The following is a 17,295-nucleotide window of genomic DNA, read 5'->3' on the forward strand; positions in this document are numbered from 1 at the left end:
CCAACAGTAACCAATACATTTAAAAAATCCAGAATGTTTCCCTCAAGTTCTCAAGGCCATCTCCAAAAAGGTACCTGTGGAGTAACAAGAATACCTAACAAGAATAACATGTGCCAGGAACTACAGTAAGTGCTTCCTATGGTTTAACTCCTTTAATTCTCAAAACAACCCTAGAAAGTTATGCCTATTTTACAGATGAGAACACTAAGCCTTAGAAGTTAAAATGATTAGCCCAAAGACTAAATTGCAGATTAGGATTCATAGTTGTTCAAAAACAGTGTCCCAATCCTTGTCAAATTCAATTGGTTTACCTATAAATACTGCTTTGACTCTAATGTGGGTTTTGTAAAGATTTTTAAGAAACTTCAAACATATTTCTATATTTTAATGACTCTCAACATGGAATGCAAGTTTTTAAACAACTATTTGGAGGGTTAATTCCCAGTTATTATGATTAACTTTTATTAACTGGATAGCAAGTAAATGCCAGTTATTGACTATAGTGCTAAGTCATATGTTATAGTTAAGTCTATTCCACTTAATCACTGCCTATTAAATAGATATTATAGAACTTTACAGATTAAGAAAATAAGACACAGGGTGGTAGAGTGAACTGCCCAAAGTTGTACAACAGGTAAAGACATAGACCTGGATTCAAATTCAGTTCAGTGTGTACTTCCTTAATGCATCCCCAAACCGCTACTTAATAAAGCCTCCCTAGTGTCACAGGAATTGATTTGAGCAACCCCTCTCCTGATCATTTCAGGAGAGTAACAGTCTGTTTTCAAATCACTGGTCAAGTTTTCTGCACCTAGAGCTCTGCTGAAGACACAAATATAATTACTAGTCCTTGATGCCTCCACTAGCCTCTTTAAATAAAAACACATCTCTAGGGTAGTCCAGTGTATGGCAATTTCTATTAATAAATTCACCAACTGCATGCTTTTGTTACTGATGGCATTAGCATCCCAAATTTCTCTTACTGAAATAAAACCTAGTCAAATTTTTTTGCAGGAAAATCTCTAAAACTTTTGTTAAGTATCAAAAAGTTGAGGAAATGTTGATACTTTAAAATAAATCTTGACCCAGTAAGAACTGGCACTAGGCCTTTTATTTTCTTGCAGTCAGCAAAATTACAAACCTATAAAAATTCAAACAGTAGTTAAGGGCATGCAATCTGAAGTACTTGCATATGTGGTGAGTCACTTCAGAAACTTTATACTGAGACCATTTTTAATATGTAGGCAGAACTCACTTTAAAAAACTATAACCACTAAACAATAAAAGAAAAAGCAAGTCCACATAGGGTTTTACTAACTGTTTTCTCTAGGGGAGAAAAAAGAATATTACTGGCTCCTATGCAAACATATTTAGAAGTTGTTGTTTCTAACAGTGCATTAATCTCGATCTTTGGAAAAATCAAGTGAAGGCCACTTTAATCACTCAGCTTACACAAGCAAGATGTAAGGAGAGAGCAGAGTTGGAGGAAGTAGAGAGAAATGGGTCAGTAGGTGGCAGATGTTAACTGATTCAAATTTGAAAAGAACTTCAAAAGCATGGACCAGGCTTTGTGAAAATTATTAAAGTGGAAAAAAGAAGAAAAAAAGTGTAAATCTTGTGCAAGAGTGTTCTATTGAGTAAAACAGTGGTCATCCAAAAATCTATTGTATTTTTTTTGAAAAACACAGAATTAACAATATTGTCAATAATACATTACCTTTCAAAAGCATTACACTAGTAACAGCAAACTTTATTTCCTCATTTACTATGCATAATAATCCTGTGATATAGGTTGTATACTCATTTATACACATCAAGAAACTGAGGCTCAGATTAAATGATTTGCTAACAATATGAAGTGAGCTATAGCTCAAATATAAACCTTATGATTCTAAGACCAGCATTTTATATACCACTATATTAAACTATGGCCATTATGGTCTTAAATATCTACACAAGAGGTAGAGAAATGTATCATTTGGGTTGTTTTTTGGTTTTGTTTTTGTTTTTTTCCCCCATAAAAAAAACAAAACAACTACTTCTGTCTTCTCTATTCCTGATAAATTTTTTTTCTCTAAAATATAAACTTGCAAACAAATGTCTGGTGATCGTGTGATAAACCTATCAGAAACAAGAGACTCTGAACAGCCTCAGCAATCTTAAGAAAGAAGAACAACATTGGAGGGATCACAATACCAGATAGTAAACTATACTACAAGGCCATAGTAATCAAAACAACCTGGTACTGGCATAAGAACAGGCATATAGATCAAGGGAACAGAAAAGAGAGCCCAGAAATCAACCCACGTCTCTATGGTCAATTAATATTTGACAAAGAAGGCAAGAGCATACAATGAAGTAAAGACAGTCTCTTCAATAAATGGTGCTGGGAAAATTGAATAGGTACATGCAAAAAAGTGAAACTAGACTACCAATTTACACCATACACAAGAATAAACTCAAAATGGATTAAACACTTAAATGTAAGTCACAAAACCATAAAAATCCTAGGAAAAAAACATAGGCAGTAAAATCTCAGACATCTCTTGTAGCAATATATTTTTTTTCAGTTGAAATTGTTATTATTTACTTAGCTTTGTTTATAACTCTTTCTTTAATCTTTTCTGTTGAGATTATTACAAATGTCCCTCTTCTTTTTCCCCTCATAGCTTCCCTCCACCCGGTTCCCACTCCACCCCAGGCCCTTGCCACCCTATTGTCTGTGTCCATACATAATGCATACATGCATATAAGATCTTTGTATAATCACTTCCCACAACCTCCCACACCCCCTTCCCTCTGAAAATCATCAGTCTGTTCTATTTCCATGCCCCTGATTCTATTCCATTCACCAGTTTATTCTGTTCATCAGACTTTTTGATTTTTAGATTCACTTGTTGATAGATAGGTATTCTTGTTCACTTTCTTGTTCAAAATTTTTTATCTTACCTTTTTCTACTTCTTCCTTTTCTTAAAGAATACCTTTCAGCATTTCATATAATACTGGTTTGGTGGTGATGAACTTCTTTAGCTTTTTCTTGTCTGTGAAGTTCTTTACCTGACCTTCAAAACTGATAGCTTTGCTGGGTAGAGTAATCTTGGTTGTAGGTTCTTGCTATTCATCACTTTGAATATTTCTTGCCACTCCCTTCTGGCCTGCATTGTTTCTGTTAAGAAATCAGCTGACAGCCGTATGGGCACTCCCTTGTAGGTAACTAACTATTTTTCTCTTGCGGCTTTTAAGATTCTTTGTCTTTTGCCCTTAGCATTTTAATTATGATGTGTCTTGGTGTGGTCTTCTTTGGATTCCTTTTGTTGGGGGTTCTCTGCACTTCCTGGACTTGTAAGTCTATTTCATTCACCAGGTAGGAGAAGTTTTCTGTCATTATTTCTTCAAATAGGGTTTCAATATCTTTCCCTTTCTCTTCTTCTGGCTCCCCCATAATTTGGATATTGGTACGCTTGAAGTTGTCCCAAAAGTTGTCCCAGAGGCTCCTTACACTGTCTTCATATTTTTGGATTCTTTTTTCTTTTTGCTCTTCTGGTTGGCTGTTTTTTGCTTCCTTGATTCTCAGGATCCTCTAGTATACTGTTGGATCCCTGTATACTACTTTTTATTTCAGTCAGTGTATGATTAATTTTTGACTGGTCCCTTCCCATTTTTTTGGCATTCTCACTAAGATCCTTGAAGGTCTCACTAAGTTCCTCCGAGGTTCTGAAGATTCTTTAGTAACCTTGTAACTATAGTTTTGAACTTTATATCCAGTAGTTAGCATTCTTCCATTTCTTTCATTTGTGACATGTTAATTTGTCTCCGCATTTTGGCTGCTTCTCTATGTTTGTAAAGTGACCTTGTGGACACCTATAGGGCCCAGTGGCTCAGCATCCCCAATCACCTAAGGTGTACACTCTTGGTGCACCCCTTTGTGGACTGTGTGCACAGTTTTGTTGTAGTTGAGCCTTGATTGCTATTGGTGTCACTGGGAGGAATTGACCTCCAGGCTAACTGGCTGTGAGGACCAGCTGCAACTACAATGGAAGAGCTGCTGTGCAAGAGACACCCTTATGGGGCAGGACTTGCTTCAGTGGGGCTTTGGTGCTCACTGATTTTGCCCCTGGAGTGTGTCACTTATGGATGTGAAGAGTTGTAATCTGGTATGGTCTCACACTGACCACTGGTACACTGGCTCTTGGATCTCCAAGGAGATGCAGAGTCAGCCACTGCCTAAGGCAGTGATGTCAAACCTATGACATGCGTGTCAGAGGTGACACGCGAACTCATTTTTTTGGTTGATTTTTCTTTGTTAAATGGCATTTAAATATATAAAATACATACCAAAAATATAAATATTTGTTTTACTATGGTTCCAAATATCAAAAAATTTCTATACGTGACACGGCACCAGAGTTAAGTTAGGTTTTTTTCAAAATGCTGACACGCCAAACTCAAAAGGTTCGCCATCACTGGCCTAGGGCCAACCAGCAGGAGCTACAGAGAGACCTGCAGATTCCTCCTCTTTGTATCAGGTTTGGAAGTATCCAGACGAGGCCCACCTATGAAGCAAGGCAGGCTAGTGCCAGCTTTGGGCCTTTTATTGATAGGTTTAGGGCTCCCTGACCCAGCTGCAGCTTGTTCAACAGGTTTTAGGCTGAGAAAGGATAAACGATTCATATGCAAAAGCCACTGCAAACAGCTTGGGTGGGGATGTACACTGGGTGGGGGTGGGGTCTCAGGGAATCTCCAGGGCAGAGCAAATAGAAATAGCTGCCAGTCAGCCCTGCACTGGGGAGGTCCCCACACAGGAACAATGAATGACCACTGCGAGCACCTCCGTCTGGAAGAAAGCCACCCCAGAGTTTCTGCCCCGATGCCAGACAGTCCAGTTTCTCCCCATATGTGTCTTGAACTCCCAGAGCTTCGCCCTGTGGGACCCTGTAAATTCAGTTAGTGGTGCCGGCCTTTTAAGTGGAGAAGCTGGGTCTCCAGCAACCTGTGTGTCACTCAGCCCCAATCCCCACTGGTTTTTACAGTTCGTAGTTCTTACTGCCCATAGGGACTTCTTTCCCCAGCTCTGGAACCCTGGACTGGGGTATGGGGTGGGGCTGGGACCCCTCACTCCTCAGGGCAGCCTTTGCAGAGGCAATCTGATTTAAAAAATGGCTCACCCAGGTGCTGGACCAGTCTGTTCCATGCCTCCGCACCTTCTACCATTCTCAATGTGCTTTCTTCTTTACCTCTCTAGTTGTAGTACTTCCCCTCAGCCAGCTTTCCCACGGTTCTGGATGATAGTTGTTCTGTGTTTTCATTGTAACTTTTATGTGGTTTTGGAGACAGCAAGTACAGGCTTTTACCTATGCTGCCATCTTGGTTCTCTGTTTATAGCTCTTTTTCTTATAGCAATATTTTCGCTGATATATCTCTTAGAGCAAGGGAAACAAGGGGAAAAATAAACAAATAGAACTACATCAAACTAAAAAGCTTCTGCACAGCAAAAGAAACTATCAACAAGATGAAAAGGGAACCAACTGTATTTGCCAATGGTACATGAGACAAGGGATTAATTTCCAAAATATATAAAGAATTCATACAACTCAACAAAAGGAAGACAAACAATCCAATTAAAAAATTGGCAAAGGACCTGAATGATACTTCTTTAAAGAGGACATAAAGATGGCCAATAGATATATGAAAAAAAATTCTCAATGTCACTAATCATCAGAGAGATGCAAATTAAAACTATAATGATGTTATCACCTCACAACTGCCAGAATAGTTTTCATGAATAAATCAACAAACAACAAATGCTGGTGAAGATGTGGAGAAGAGGGAACTGTTAGTGGGAATGCAGACTGATGCAGTCACTGTGGAAAACAGTATGGAGTTTCCTCTAAAAATTAAATATGGAACTGCCTCTTAACCCAGCCATCCATCCCACTTTTGGGAATGTAACCTAAGAATCTTGAAACACCAATCCGAAAGAACGTATGCATCCCTATGTTCATAGCAGCAATATTTACACTTATCTACTGAAAATAGCCCAAATGCCCATCATCCTATCTAATAATAGACAAACATGGTAATTAACCATAACTTCACTACCCTTCCCATTGGTTAATCAGGGCGATATGCAAATTAACTGCCAACCAAGATGGCGGCCGGCAGCCAGGCAGCTGAAGCGAACAGGAGGCTTGCTTGCTCCAGTGAAGGAGGAAGCCAAGGTTCCCTGCCTGCCGCTGCTGGGCTCTGAGCTTGCAGTCTAAGAAACAATGTTACAATTATAGAAGCTAAACAAACCCCATGCTTTCAGCCAGCCAGCCGAGCTGGAGTTGAAACAGTGTTTCAATTATAGAAGCCAAACAAACCAGATACCTGCTTTCAGCAGCCGAGGTCTCAGAGCTGGAGCCGAGCCTCAGAGCTAAAGCTGGCTCTCAGTTCCAGTGACAGCCATAGAAGGTAAATAAATCCCAGAATAAAAAAAAAAAGAAAAAAGGAGAGGTTGGGAGCTTCAGTCACCCACCAGCCTGAAAACGGCCCTCAGGCCCTCACCCAGACTGGCCAGGCATCCCAGTGGGGACCCCCAAACTGAATGGGATGTGACCAGCTGCAGACAGCCATCATCCCCTCATCCAGGCTGGCCAGGCACCCCAGTGGGGACCCCCATTCTGATCTGGGACACCCTTCAGAGAAAACCAGCCGGCCCCCACCCGTGCACCAGGCCTCTATCCTATATGGTAAAAGGGTAATATGCCAGCCAGCACCGGGATCAGCGGAGCCGCGAGGCCTCATGCCCCAGGATCAGCGGAGCCGCGAGGCCTCCTGGCACCGGGATCAGCGGAGCAGCGAGGCCTCGCTGCCCGTGTCAAGTGGAGCCGCGAGGCCTCCCAGCACGGGGATCAGTGGAGCAGCGAGGTCTCCTAGCACCAGGCTCAGCTGAGCAGTGAGTCCTCACTGCCCCGGTGTCAAGCGGAGCCGCGAGGCCACCCAGCATTGGGATCAGCGGAGACGAGAGGCCTCCTGGCCTCTGGAGCAGTGTGACAGGGGGCAGCGTCCAAACCCCTTGATCGCCCTGCGGATCTGTGTGTGACAAAGGGCGGGGACATAACCTCCCTATCCGCCCTGCTGTTTGTGACAGGGGAAGGCGCCCCAACCCCCCAATCGGCCCTACCCTGAGCGTGACTGGGGGTGGCATCGCAACCTCCCGATCTGCCCTGCTGTGTGCATGACAGGGGGCAGCGCCCCAACTCCCCAATCAGCCCTGCTCTGAGCCTGACCACGGGCTGCACCTAGGGATTGGGCCTGCCCTCTGCCACCCGGGAGCAGGCCTAAGCCAGTAGGTGGTTATCTCCCAAGGGGTCCCAGCCTCTGAGAGGGCACAAGTGGGGCTGAGGGACACCGCCCCATCCCGCCAGTGCACAAATTTTTGTGCACCAGGCCTCTAGTATATAATAAAATCTTAATATGCAAATTGACCGTACAGCATAACAACTGGCGTAACGACTGGGCGTTATGACATGCACTGACCACCAGGAGGCAGACGCTCAATGCATGAGCTTCCCCCGACCAGCATCTGCCCCCCAAGAGGGAGGAGACTGGCAGGGGCAGGGCCAGCAAGTGGGCAGCGCTAGGCCACCAGCCACGGTGGCTGTCAACAAAGGCCCCCAATCGCCCTGCCCACCAGTAGACCCACAAATCGGCCCTGATCACCAGCCAGGCCTAGATACCCTACCCTATATATTGGGAACAGTCTCTTAGATTTAAAAATTAAAACCTGGCAAGGCTACTCTAACACTGAAAAAAAAAACAGGATGATGCAGCATTAACATGCATGAATTCTGATTTGCACATTTTGTGGTCAGCCCTGATATTGACACCTATAACTGTGTGACAAAGCCAATTCTCTCTGCTTCAGTTTTTCCATCCATAAGATGGGGAAAATGGTACTATTGCCTCAGAAGGATCATGTTATGTACTACTTTTTATAATCAGGAGAAAAAAATGTAGCTGCCATACAACAGCAAGATGCCTTTCACCTGGATAAAAAGCATGATTACTGGTGCATACAACATCCTGGATTGCGAGAGGGGTGTCCGACTGCCGGTTTAGGCCCGACATCCCCCAAGGGGTCCCAGATTGCGAGAGGACACAGGTCTGGCTGGGGCCTCTAAAAGTAAATAATCTTGAACAGAGAGAGTTTCTAATTTAAAAGTCCAATATATTATGCTATGGAAACATAAAAAAACTACATTCATCTAATTTTAGAAATTCATACATCTTAACAAATGATTCAGAAAATATGTAAAACTGGTTTTTGTGTTATATCATGTGAATATAAATCATGAATATCCAGTTAATAAATATGTACTGAAAGAATTTGACCTATTTACTACAACGTTAAGAAATGTATCATTTTGCCCAGCCAGTGTGCCTCAGTAGTTGAGCATTGACCCATGAACCAAGAGGTCACCAGTGTGATTCTGGTCAGGCACATGCCTGGGGTTGCAGCCTCTACTCCCAGTAGGGGGCATGTAGGAGGCAGCCTATTGATGCTTCTTTCTCATCATTGTTTCTATCTATCTCTCTCCCTTTCTGTCTCTCCGAAAAATCTACACTAATAAAAGAGAAAAATGGTAATTGGCGTACGGCGCTACCCTTTTCATTGGCTAATCAGGGCTATATACAAATTAACTGCCAACTAAGATGGCAGTTAACTGCCAACAAAGATGGCGGCTAATTTGCATATATAGGCACAATGCAGGGAGGCGAAAGGGAAAGCAGGAAGAAGCCCCCTGCCACTGACAGTGATTGGAAACCCAGGGGGGAGCTAAGAGCTGGGGGGCAGGGCAAAGGCGGCCCTGGGGCCGCCTTTGCCCTGCCCCCCAGCCATGATCGAGAATCAGGCGCCTTTGCCGCCCTGGCCAGTGATAGCATGAAGTAGGGGTGGAGCCAGCGATGGGAGCTGGGCACCGTCGAAGCTGGCAGTCCCGGGAGCTAGGGGTCCCTTGCCTGGGCCTAAAGCGGAGCCCACGATCGCGGGGCCGCTGCAGCTGCGGGTCCCCGCTGACCGGGCCGGATGCCTCAGCCAGAGGCGTCAGGCTTGGGCGGGGGGGTGGAGCAAGCGATCAGAGGGAGATGGGGGTCCCCTGCCCAGGCATGATTCCTGGGCCAGAGGCCTCAGGCCTGGGCAGGGGTCAGAGTCAGTGATCGGGGGGAGATGGGGGTCCCCTGTCCAAGCCTGACACCTCTGGCGGAGGCATCAGGCCTGGGCAAGGGGCCGATCAGGCGATCGGAGGGTGATGGGGGTCTACACCTCTGGCCAAGGCATCAGGCCTGGGCAAGGGGCAGAGCCAGCAATCGGAGGGGTCTGGGGGTCCCCTGCCCAGGCCTGATGCCTGGGCCAGAGGCATCAGGCCTGGGTTGGGGGCAGAACCAGTTATGGGGGGAAATGAGGGTCCCCTGCCCAGGCCTGACGCCAGGCAAGGGGCCGATCCTGCGATTGGAGGGTGATGGGGGTCAACGCCTGAGGGCTCCCAGTATGTGAGAGGGGGCAGGCTGGGCTGAGGGACACTCCCCCCCCCCCCCACACACACACCCAGTGCACAAATTTCGTGCACCGGGCCCCTAGTCCTATTAATAAAAGCCTATGTGATCGTCATGCCATCATGCCATGACGCCCTCATGCCGCAACGAAAGATCACCAAGAGACTGTGTGCACAAAGGGCACGCGTGGGTGGGTGGGGCTGTATGCGCACCTGGGTGGGCAGGGGCTTGACACTGCATGTGTGGCGCAGAGGCAGGGCCTGTGGCTCTGCGCAGCGGGGCTTGGGGGTCCCATGGTGCGGAGGCAGGACCCCCGGCTCCAGCCTACCTCTTTGGGGAAACCCATTGAGGAGCCCCGGATGAGTGGGCGGGGCCTACCTCCTTGGGGCAATATATCACGGGGATCCCGCACTGTGAGAGGGCACAGGACAGGCTGGGGGACCCCCCACCAAGTGAATGTATTTCATGCACTGGGCCTCTAGTTAAAAATAAACATAGTTTTAAAAATATATCATTTAATTACATGAATTTAAGTGCCCTTCTTTCATTTCTTTCTATTCCAAGCAAGATAGCTGGCAAGTTTTTTAAAAGGAAAACACAAGACTTAAGGGAGGTGGAAAGGTGGACACTAACAAGGAAACCTCGAATATGGCTGAATGGAACCATGTTTATCACTAACTAGTCAAACTAGTTGGTGTATTCACATGGGTTTGGGGGTAGCAAAGACAGAACATGAAGCAAGTAAGCTGCTCAACTGACAATCTAACTATCCCTTTCCTTCCTAGTAATACATCACATGTTCTGAGACTCTGGGCCAACAAGCAGATAAACTGTAATGCTACATCAACCTAACCGCATGTGATAACGCAGACAGGGAATTTAGTAGATGGGCATTCAGAGGCAGAGGTGGGTGACCTGGTTGCATAAGTCCATGGATCCTAATGAAACACTGATAGAAAGATGGCAGCTGATCCCTAAAATAGAAGGTAGATTTTTCATAGGTAGGAAGACCTTAGGACTGCCTGCTTTATTTAATGTATATTTCACAATGTCTAAAACAGGAACATTTTATATCTCATTTTGAATCAAAACATTCTTATAAATTGTGCAATACTGAAAAGGTGAAATGCTTCTTATGTTTAAAACAGGCAAAACTGGTTCCATCTAAATCGGATTTCTTTCACTCACACTAAATTCAAAATTTACCAACACTTAAATGTACACCTCTGTTACAAATGTCAAACATCTAATTTATCAATACAAAAACTTAAAAGAAAAATAAGTAGAAAAATATGGCATAACCTTCTTTCCTATCATTGAAATGGCTTATCTACATTTTCTAAAAAATAGAACAATGACACAAAATACAATACCTTCTGGAAGTGTTTCTCTCAAATGTTAAAATAATGGGTCCTGAGAACAGAGTTCTGAAATAGCTCACAATCCAAACAATTCCTGAAAATTAAGAGAAATAAGTGTTACTTCAAGTGCATCTTACCTTTAAAAAAACAAATAGTATGTTTTTCAACAAAATCCTAACTACTGACTAAAATAAACTAAACTCAGAAAACAAACAAGATTTATTGCAAGATAAAAATATTCTTAACTATACATGCTTTCCTTGGGCATAGCTGTTGACCAAATCAGATTAAAAAAAACCTGCATTATAAAAGTATTTACCAAAACAGACTTGTTTTTATTACATTTTTATAGTAGTCAACAGAGAGTTTGAAACAACTCCCTTTATTTTTCTTGACCACTGGGAACAAAAGTTATTAAACTCAGAATTAGAACCATCCTAGATCTAGAATGGCATCAACTTGTGGGAAAGTTTATACTTTCAGGAACAAAACAGTGGGTGAAATGTTTTGGGCAAGAGGCACAGTCTCCATTTAATACTGTGGTAGCTGAGGAAACTTCACATTGATCAGCAGGCCAAGGACAGTGAAGCTAGTTGGAGATAAAGAAGGCATGATACAAACTCCCTGGCTCCATTACAGGAGCATTCCATTTATATCAGTCACTGCCCTTGTATCTGTTTTACATTTCTAGAATTCTCAATTTCTATCCTATAACCTATAACTTATATTCATAAATGATAGCTTAGCCCAGAAATAGGTCCATAAACCTGAACTTTAACCTCTCAAAATAAAGTAGCTATTTTACTTATTTCTTCATTTTATCAGTGGTCTTTAGTCTCCCTAAAACCATACACGGGTACCAAATGTCTGAGAGATGCTTCCTCAATACCCTAGGAGGGAAGGCTCTTCAACCACTGTACCTCTAAGTCACTGTCTCTATATCTTGCTTATTGTCATTCTCCCTGTGAACTTTTCATTCATCTTTAAATCTCCCAATACCTAGCATGATGCAAGGTACAGAGCAGATGCTCAGTAATTGTTTTAATAAGCCAATGAATCTTAGAAATGTTATCAATTATTATACCATGCTGAAATAAAAAATACCATAAAAGAAAGTTATATGGTTCAACTACAAGGGACAATAGTTGCCTTTCTTTAAAAAAGAAACAAAAAAACATTTTTATTGAATTCAGAGAGGAAGGGGGGGGGGGCAGGGAGAGAGAAAGAGAGAGAGAGAGAGAGAGAGAGAGAGAGAGAGAGAGAGAGAGAGAGAAAGAAACATCAACAATGGGGGAGGAATTATTCATCAGCTGCCTCCTGCACAGCCCACACTAGAAATCAAGCCCGTAACCCAGGCATGTGCCCTAACCAGGAATCGAACTGTGACCTCCTGGTTCAAAGGTCAATGCTCAACCACTGAGCTATGCTGGCCGAGCATACTTGCCTTTCTTTTAATTACTTCATTCTTTCTCTTTCTCTCTCTCATCTTCCCCCCGCCGGCCCACCTCAGTTCTTCATCAGCAAGACTTTTCAAGTAAAGGGTGTCCCAAAATTCACACAAGAAGTAATTTTGATAGAAACCACAGGTTTATAATTAAAAATTGTAAATTTTTTATTGATTCATAAAGTATACAGTATAGGGTTATGAATGGAATACCATATCGGGTAAATGGCCTCCACGGCTTTGCTGGCACATACACACTCTTTTGTTGAAATTTTCCATGACCGTTTTGCATAAATGTGGCTGAATTTCGTTGATACAGAGCTCAATTTCCTCCTTCAAGGCGTGGGTGGTCATGGGTTTGTTGGCATAAACCTTAGACTTCAAAAAACCCCAAAGAAAAAAGTCCAACGGCGTTAAATCCCATGATCTGGGCGGCCAATTCTGATCACCAAAACGGGAAATTACACGACCAGCAAATGACTCATGCAGTAATTGAATTGTTTCTCGGGCTGTATGGCATGTGGCACCGTCTTGTTGAAACCACATGTCGTCCACATCCATATCTTGCAATTTAGGCACAAAAAACTGGATTATCATGTCGAGATAGTGAGTACCATTAACTGTTATTGCCTGAGCAGCCGCACTTTTGAAGAATGGTCCAATGATGCCTCCAGCCAAAAATCTGCACCAAACAGTGACACGTTGTGGATATTTTGCCCGATATGCTATTCCATACATAACCCTATACTGTATACTTTATGAATCAATAAAAATTTACAATTTTTAATTATAAACCTGTGTTTTCTATCAAAATTACTTCTTGCGTGAATTTTGGGACACCCTTTATCTATGTCAATGCTCTGCCAACCCCTATAGACAATTAGCCTAGCTGGTAGCAGGTCTCTTTATAGGTGAATTGGGACTCCAGTCCTACTGTCTGAGGTCCTACACCCTATTGGCATGATAAATGGATATTAACACAGATCCCCTAAGCACATATTGGCAGCTCCTAAGCTACCCTCCATCTGCAGCAGGAAATGTTTCTTATATGTGTAAGTCAAAATACTTAGAATCAACACTAAAGGCACAATGTTCCCCAAACTTTAGAAGACAGAAAGTATCACCTTAAAGTAGAATTATAACTATTAGAAAAAACAAACACACAAACACTCTGAAGAGACTTCCTACTGCTTAAAAAAAAATGTGTTGTTGTTGTTTTTTGTGGGGTTTTTTTGTTGTGTTTTTTTTTTTTGGCCCCAAATCATTTCCTATTAGGACACTACTTTTTCAGCAGCTAAATAAAAACATCACCAAATCGTTTTACGTAATAAAATTTAACCTTATTCTGACCTTCCACATAAAGCAAACAAACCTCTCTATCCAATAAGATCCCATCTCAACTATGTAAGGTGATAAATAATACCTTAATTGCTTTTATTTACATGACTTTGAAACTATTCTGGGCTGAAGTCACTGACTCAAGGTCACATTACAAAAAAGTAAAATGTATGTCCAGCCAGCATGGCTCAGTGGTTGAGCATCAACCTATGAACCAGGAGGTCACAGTTCGTTTCCCAGCAAGGCCTTCTGCCCGGGTTGTGGGGTGTGCAGGAGGCAGCTGATCAATGATTCTCACCACTGACGTTTCTCTCTCTCTCCCTCCCTCTCCCTTCCTCTTTTTAAAATAAAATAATTAAAAAAGAAGGAAAATGATGCAATTTACCCAGGAGGAATGATCTACTTAAGACAGTGTGGTAGCACCTTCTCCCTCCCTCATTAGGAGACACCAAATGCATAGTGCAATTAACAGGTACATCTCTATTTGAAATGTATTACATATAAACACATTAATTTTACAAATATAAGTATGTACTAAGACTATATATTTAAATAAGTTCATCACATATTACGACTTCCTCATTAACACCAATCTGCCTGAATAGAGACAAATAACAATCCTATACCCTAACAACATTTAAAATCAAAACATGAAATAGGGCAATTCTTTTTTTCCAGCGTCTCATAAAAATTGCTAACAACTAAAATTCAGGTTACGAAGCTATAAAAAATTTTAGGACAAGAACTGAAAAAACAGTACAGACAATCCCTGACTTTTGATGGTTCAACTTATCATTTTTTTCAACTTTACAATAGTGCGAAAGCTAAATGCATTCAGTAGAAACCATACACCAAATTTTGAATTTTGGTATTTTCCTGGGCTAGCTAAATGCTGTATGATACTCTCTCCCTTGTGACAATGGACAGTGGCAGTGGGCTGCAGCTCCCAGTCAGCCAGCTATCAAAGGTAAACAACTGATACTTTACAGTGTACTGTGCTGCCAGCATTTTTTGGATATTGTGTTTTGTTTTCACATCCCATCAGGTCTACAAAATGTTCATTTGTGTCTTCTGCTTCTAGTGGGAAAAGGAGGAAGGCAATGACTTTTGAGATGAAACTCAAGATAACTGCCCAACTGTAGGCTAATGGAAGTGTTCTGAGCACATTTAAGGTAGGTTAGGCTAAGTTATGGTGATTAGTAGATTAGGTATTGAATATATTTTCAACTTACGATGGGTTTTTCAGAATGTAAGACCATCATAAGTTGAGGAGCATCTGTATATTAAGAGTTTTTGCTTTTTTTTTTTTTTTTTTTTTTAACCTAAACAAGCATATGTCCAACTAATTTGCTTAGAGGAGCAGAAGACTTAACATGCATGTCTCAAAGCCAATAATGCCACATTAGTAAAACTAAGGAAGTACAATAAAATGACAGAAATTAACGACCACCTATATATATAAAAGCCTAAGCCACTGGCCAACCGGCTGATGGCTATGACATGCACTGACCACCAGGGGGCAGACGCTCAATGAAGGAGCTGCTGAGCAACAGCAACGTTATAGAGTGCCCTCTCACACTCTGGAACCCCTTGGGGGATGTTGGGCTGCCAGTTTCAGCCTTATCCCCACTGGGCAGGCCAGGGGACCCCACTGGTACACGAATCCGTGAACCGGGCCTCTAGTAGATTATAAGGGACAACATATATTTTTCAAAAACCTCAGAATATATCAAAACACACAAAAACAAGTTAACTCTACAAAATATTTTCCTTCAGTTTAGTAAAATTCTAACACAAATGAGATATTATTGGCACTTGAGTTTACTGGAGAAAAGGGAAGGAAACTATAAAGAATGGAATCTAGGTTACACTAAAAATGTTTGTCATAATGGCACAAATGTAGAATGCCAATTTTTTTTGGTTTATTATAATATCACCAGGAAATTCATTTAAGAAGTATGTGTCCATTAAATTAGATAAATTTCCATTATTTATTTTACTACACAAGTACTTTTATACTATTCAAGCCAATCTTTTGCAATTTAGAAATGATTTAATGAAAGAGAAACAATATTATAAAATTTATGCCTTTATACCTTCTCTCCCTTGGTAGAAGGGCAAGACCTTTATCGTGTAAATCTATAATGGATCCAAATCGTTTCATTTGATGCTACTCCACGAAGAACACAGGATGAATACATATTTAAGTACCATAATCCTAAATAAATTCCAATAATACAATGTTACTTTGTCTTTTCTAAATGAGAAATAAAACACCTTAATTTCTCTTTATAAGTTAAGGCAATTTCCTTTGGAATTTCTCAGTAGTAAAATAAAAAATATTTTTAAAGATACTAGTTACTATTATGAATCACATGTAATGTTCAGTGACCATATCCTGTTTAGATATTTTAATTTTCTTTCTTTAAAAAGCAATTCAAGGTCTAATACAATGTATCTACAGTTGACCTTTGAACATGGGTTTGACCTATGTGGATCCCCTTATACACAGATATTTATATTCAGTAAATACCTGTACTATTTTTGATCCACAATTAGGATCTGTGGATGTGGAGGGCCAACTGTATGCCATTCTATATAAGAGACTTTAACATCTGTGGATTTTGGTATCCACAGGGGTACTGGAACCAATCCTCTGAGGATAATGAAGGACAACTTAAGTTTATGGGGAGTCAAAAGTTATATAGGGATTTTCACCGGGGGGGGGGGGGGGGGGGGAGGGGGGGGAGCAATTAGGGAGGGAGAAGGCACACCTAACCCCAGGTGTTGTTCAAGGGTCAACTGTAATCTGCATAATTATGTAACAGGCAATTCATGGTTCACATACTTTGAGAAGTATAAAAGCAAGGGGGCCAATCAAAATCTAATATTATTTCCAATGTTCTTGGTTATATTTTTATCTGAATTCAAATTTTAGGTTGGTAGTAATTTGATGATAAAGATACCTTTGTTATTTCTCAAATACTTCCTCTGTCCACCCAAAAGACTGAAAGCTTTATACTCCTAAAGCTCACTGATTATGATCACAATACCTAAGTTCTAATTCATCTACATAAAATTAGGATTTTCCTTTTCATGGATGTGTTAAAGCCTTTGCGTATCTTTAAATGGGCTACAACCTTGAACTGAAAATAAACTATATTAATGGCATCACTCTTACAGATCTCAAAGTTAAATAAAGAGATAACTCTGAGTCTAGGTTTAGACACACTTAATTTTAACACAATGCATCAATCTCAGGTGAGCCTAGTAAATCCTGCCCACAAAGCCACGTGTGTGTGTCTTTCTATTTTTTCTTTTCCCTTCCTCTTCCCCATGAGGTTAATGAACAAAATATTACATTTCTTAAATATATTTGATGGTATGGAGGTAAACTATCTATTAGTCTGTAAAAGAGGTACCTGAGTACTTACCAGTTGAGTATATAAAATTAAATCCTGGACTGACAGGGTTGCTTAGGTAACACTCAGAAAAGAACTATGTGACTCCAACTACAGGGAATAAGCCATAAACACTCCATAAAATCAAGTGTTATCTAGAGTAGACCATCTCTCCCTTTGAAATACCTGCTGGAGAATATGTTAATTCACAAT

At 41.5% G+C, this 17,295-nt stretch overlaps 1 protein-coding gene across 3 annotated transcripts in view; it reads right to left on the reverse strand.

Annotated features, from left to right (window-relative positions):
* NRIP1 (nuclear receptor interacting protein 1) overlaps positions 1–17,295 on the reverse strand; it is a 105,305-nt gene that overhangs the window by 73,425 nt on the left and 14,585 nt on the right. For all 3 annotated transcript variants that reach the window (XM_081087422.1, XM_081087420.1, XM_081087421.1), the window contains exon 2: positions 10,912–10,993. The gene's annotated coding sequence lies outside the window, so the exon portion shown is untranslated. The remainder of the gene's footprint in view (positions 1–10,911; positions 10,994–17,295) is intronic.

The sequence above is a fragment of the Myotis nattereri genome (genome assembly GCF_964212035.1).
Source record: "Myotis nattereri genome assembly, chromosome: 3".
Classification (NCBI taxonomy): Eukaryota; Metazoa; Chordata; class Mammalia; order Chiroptera; family Vespertilionidae; genus Myotis; species Myotis nattereri.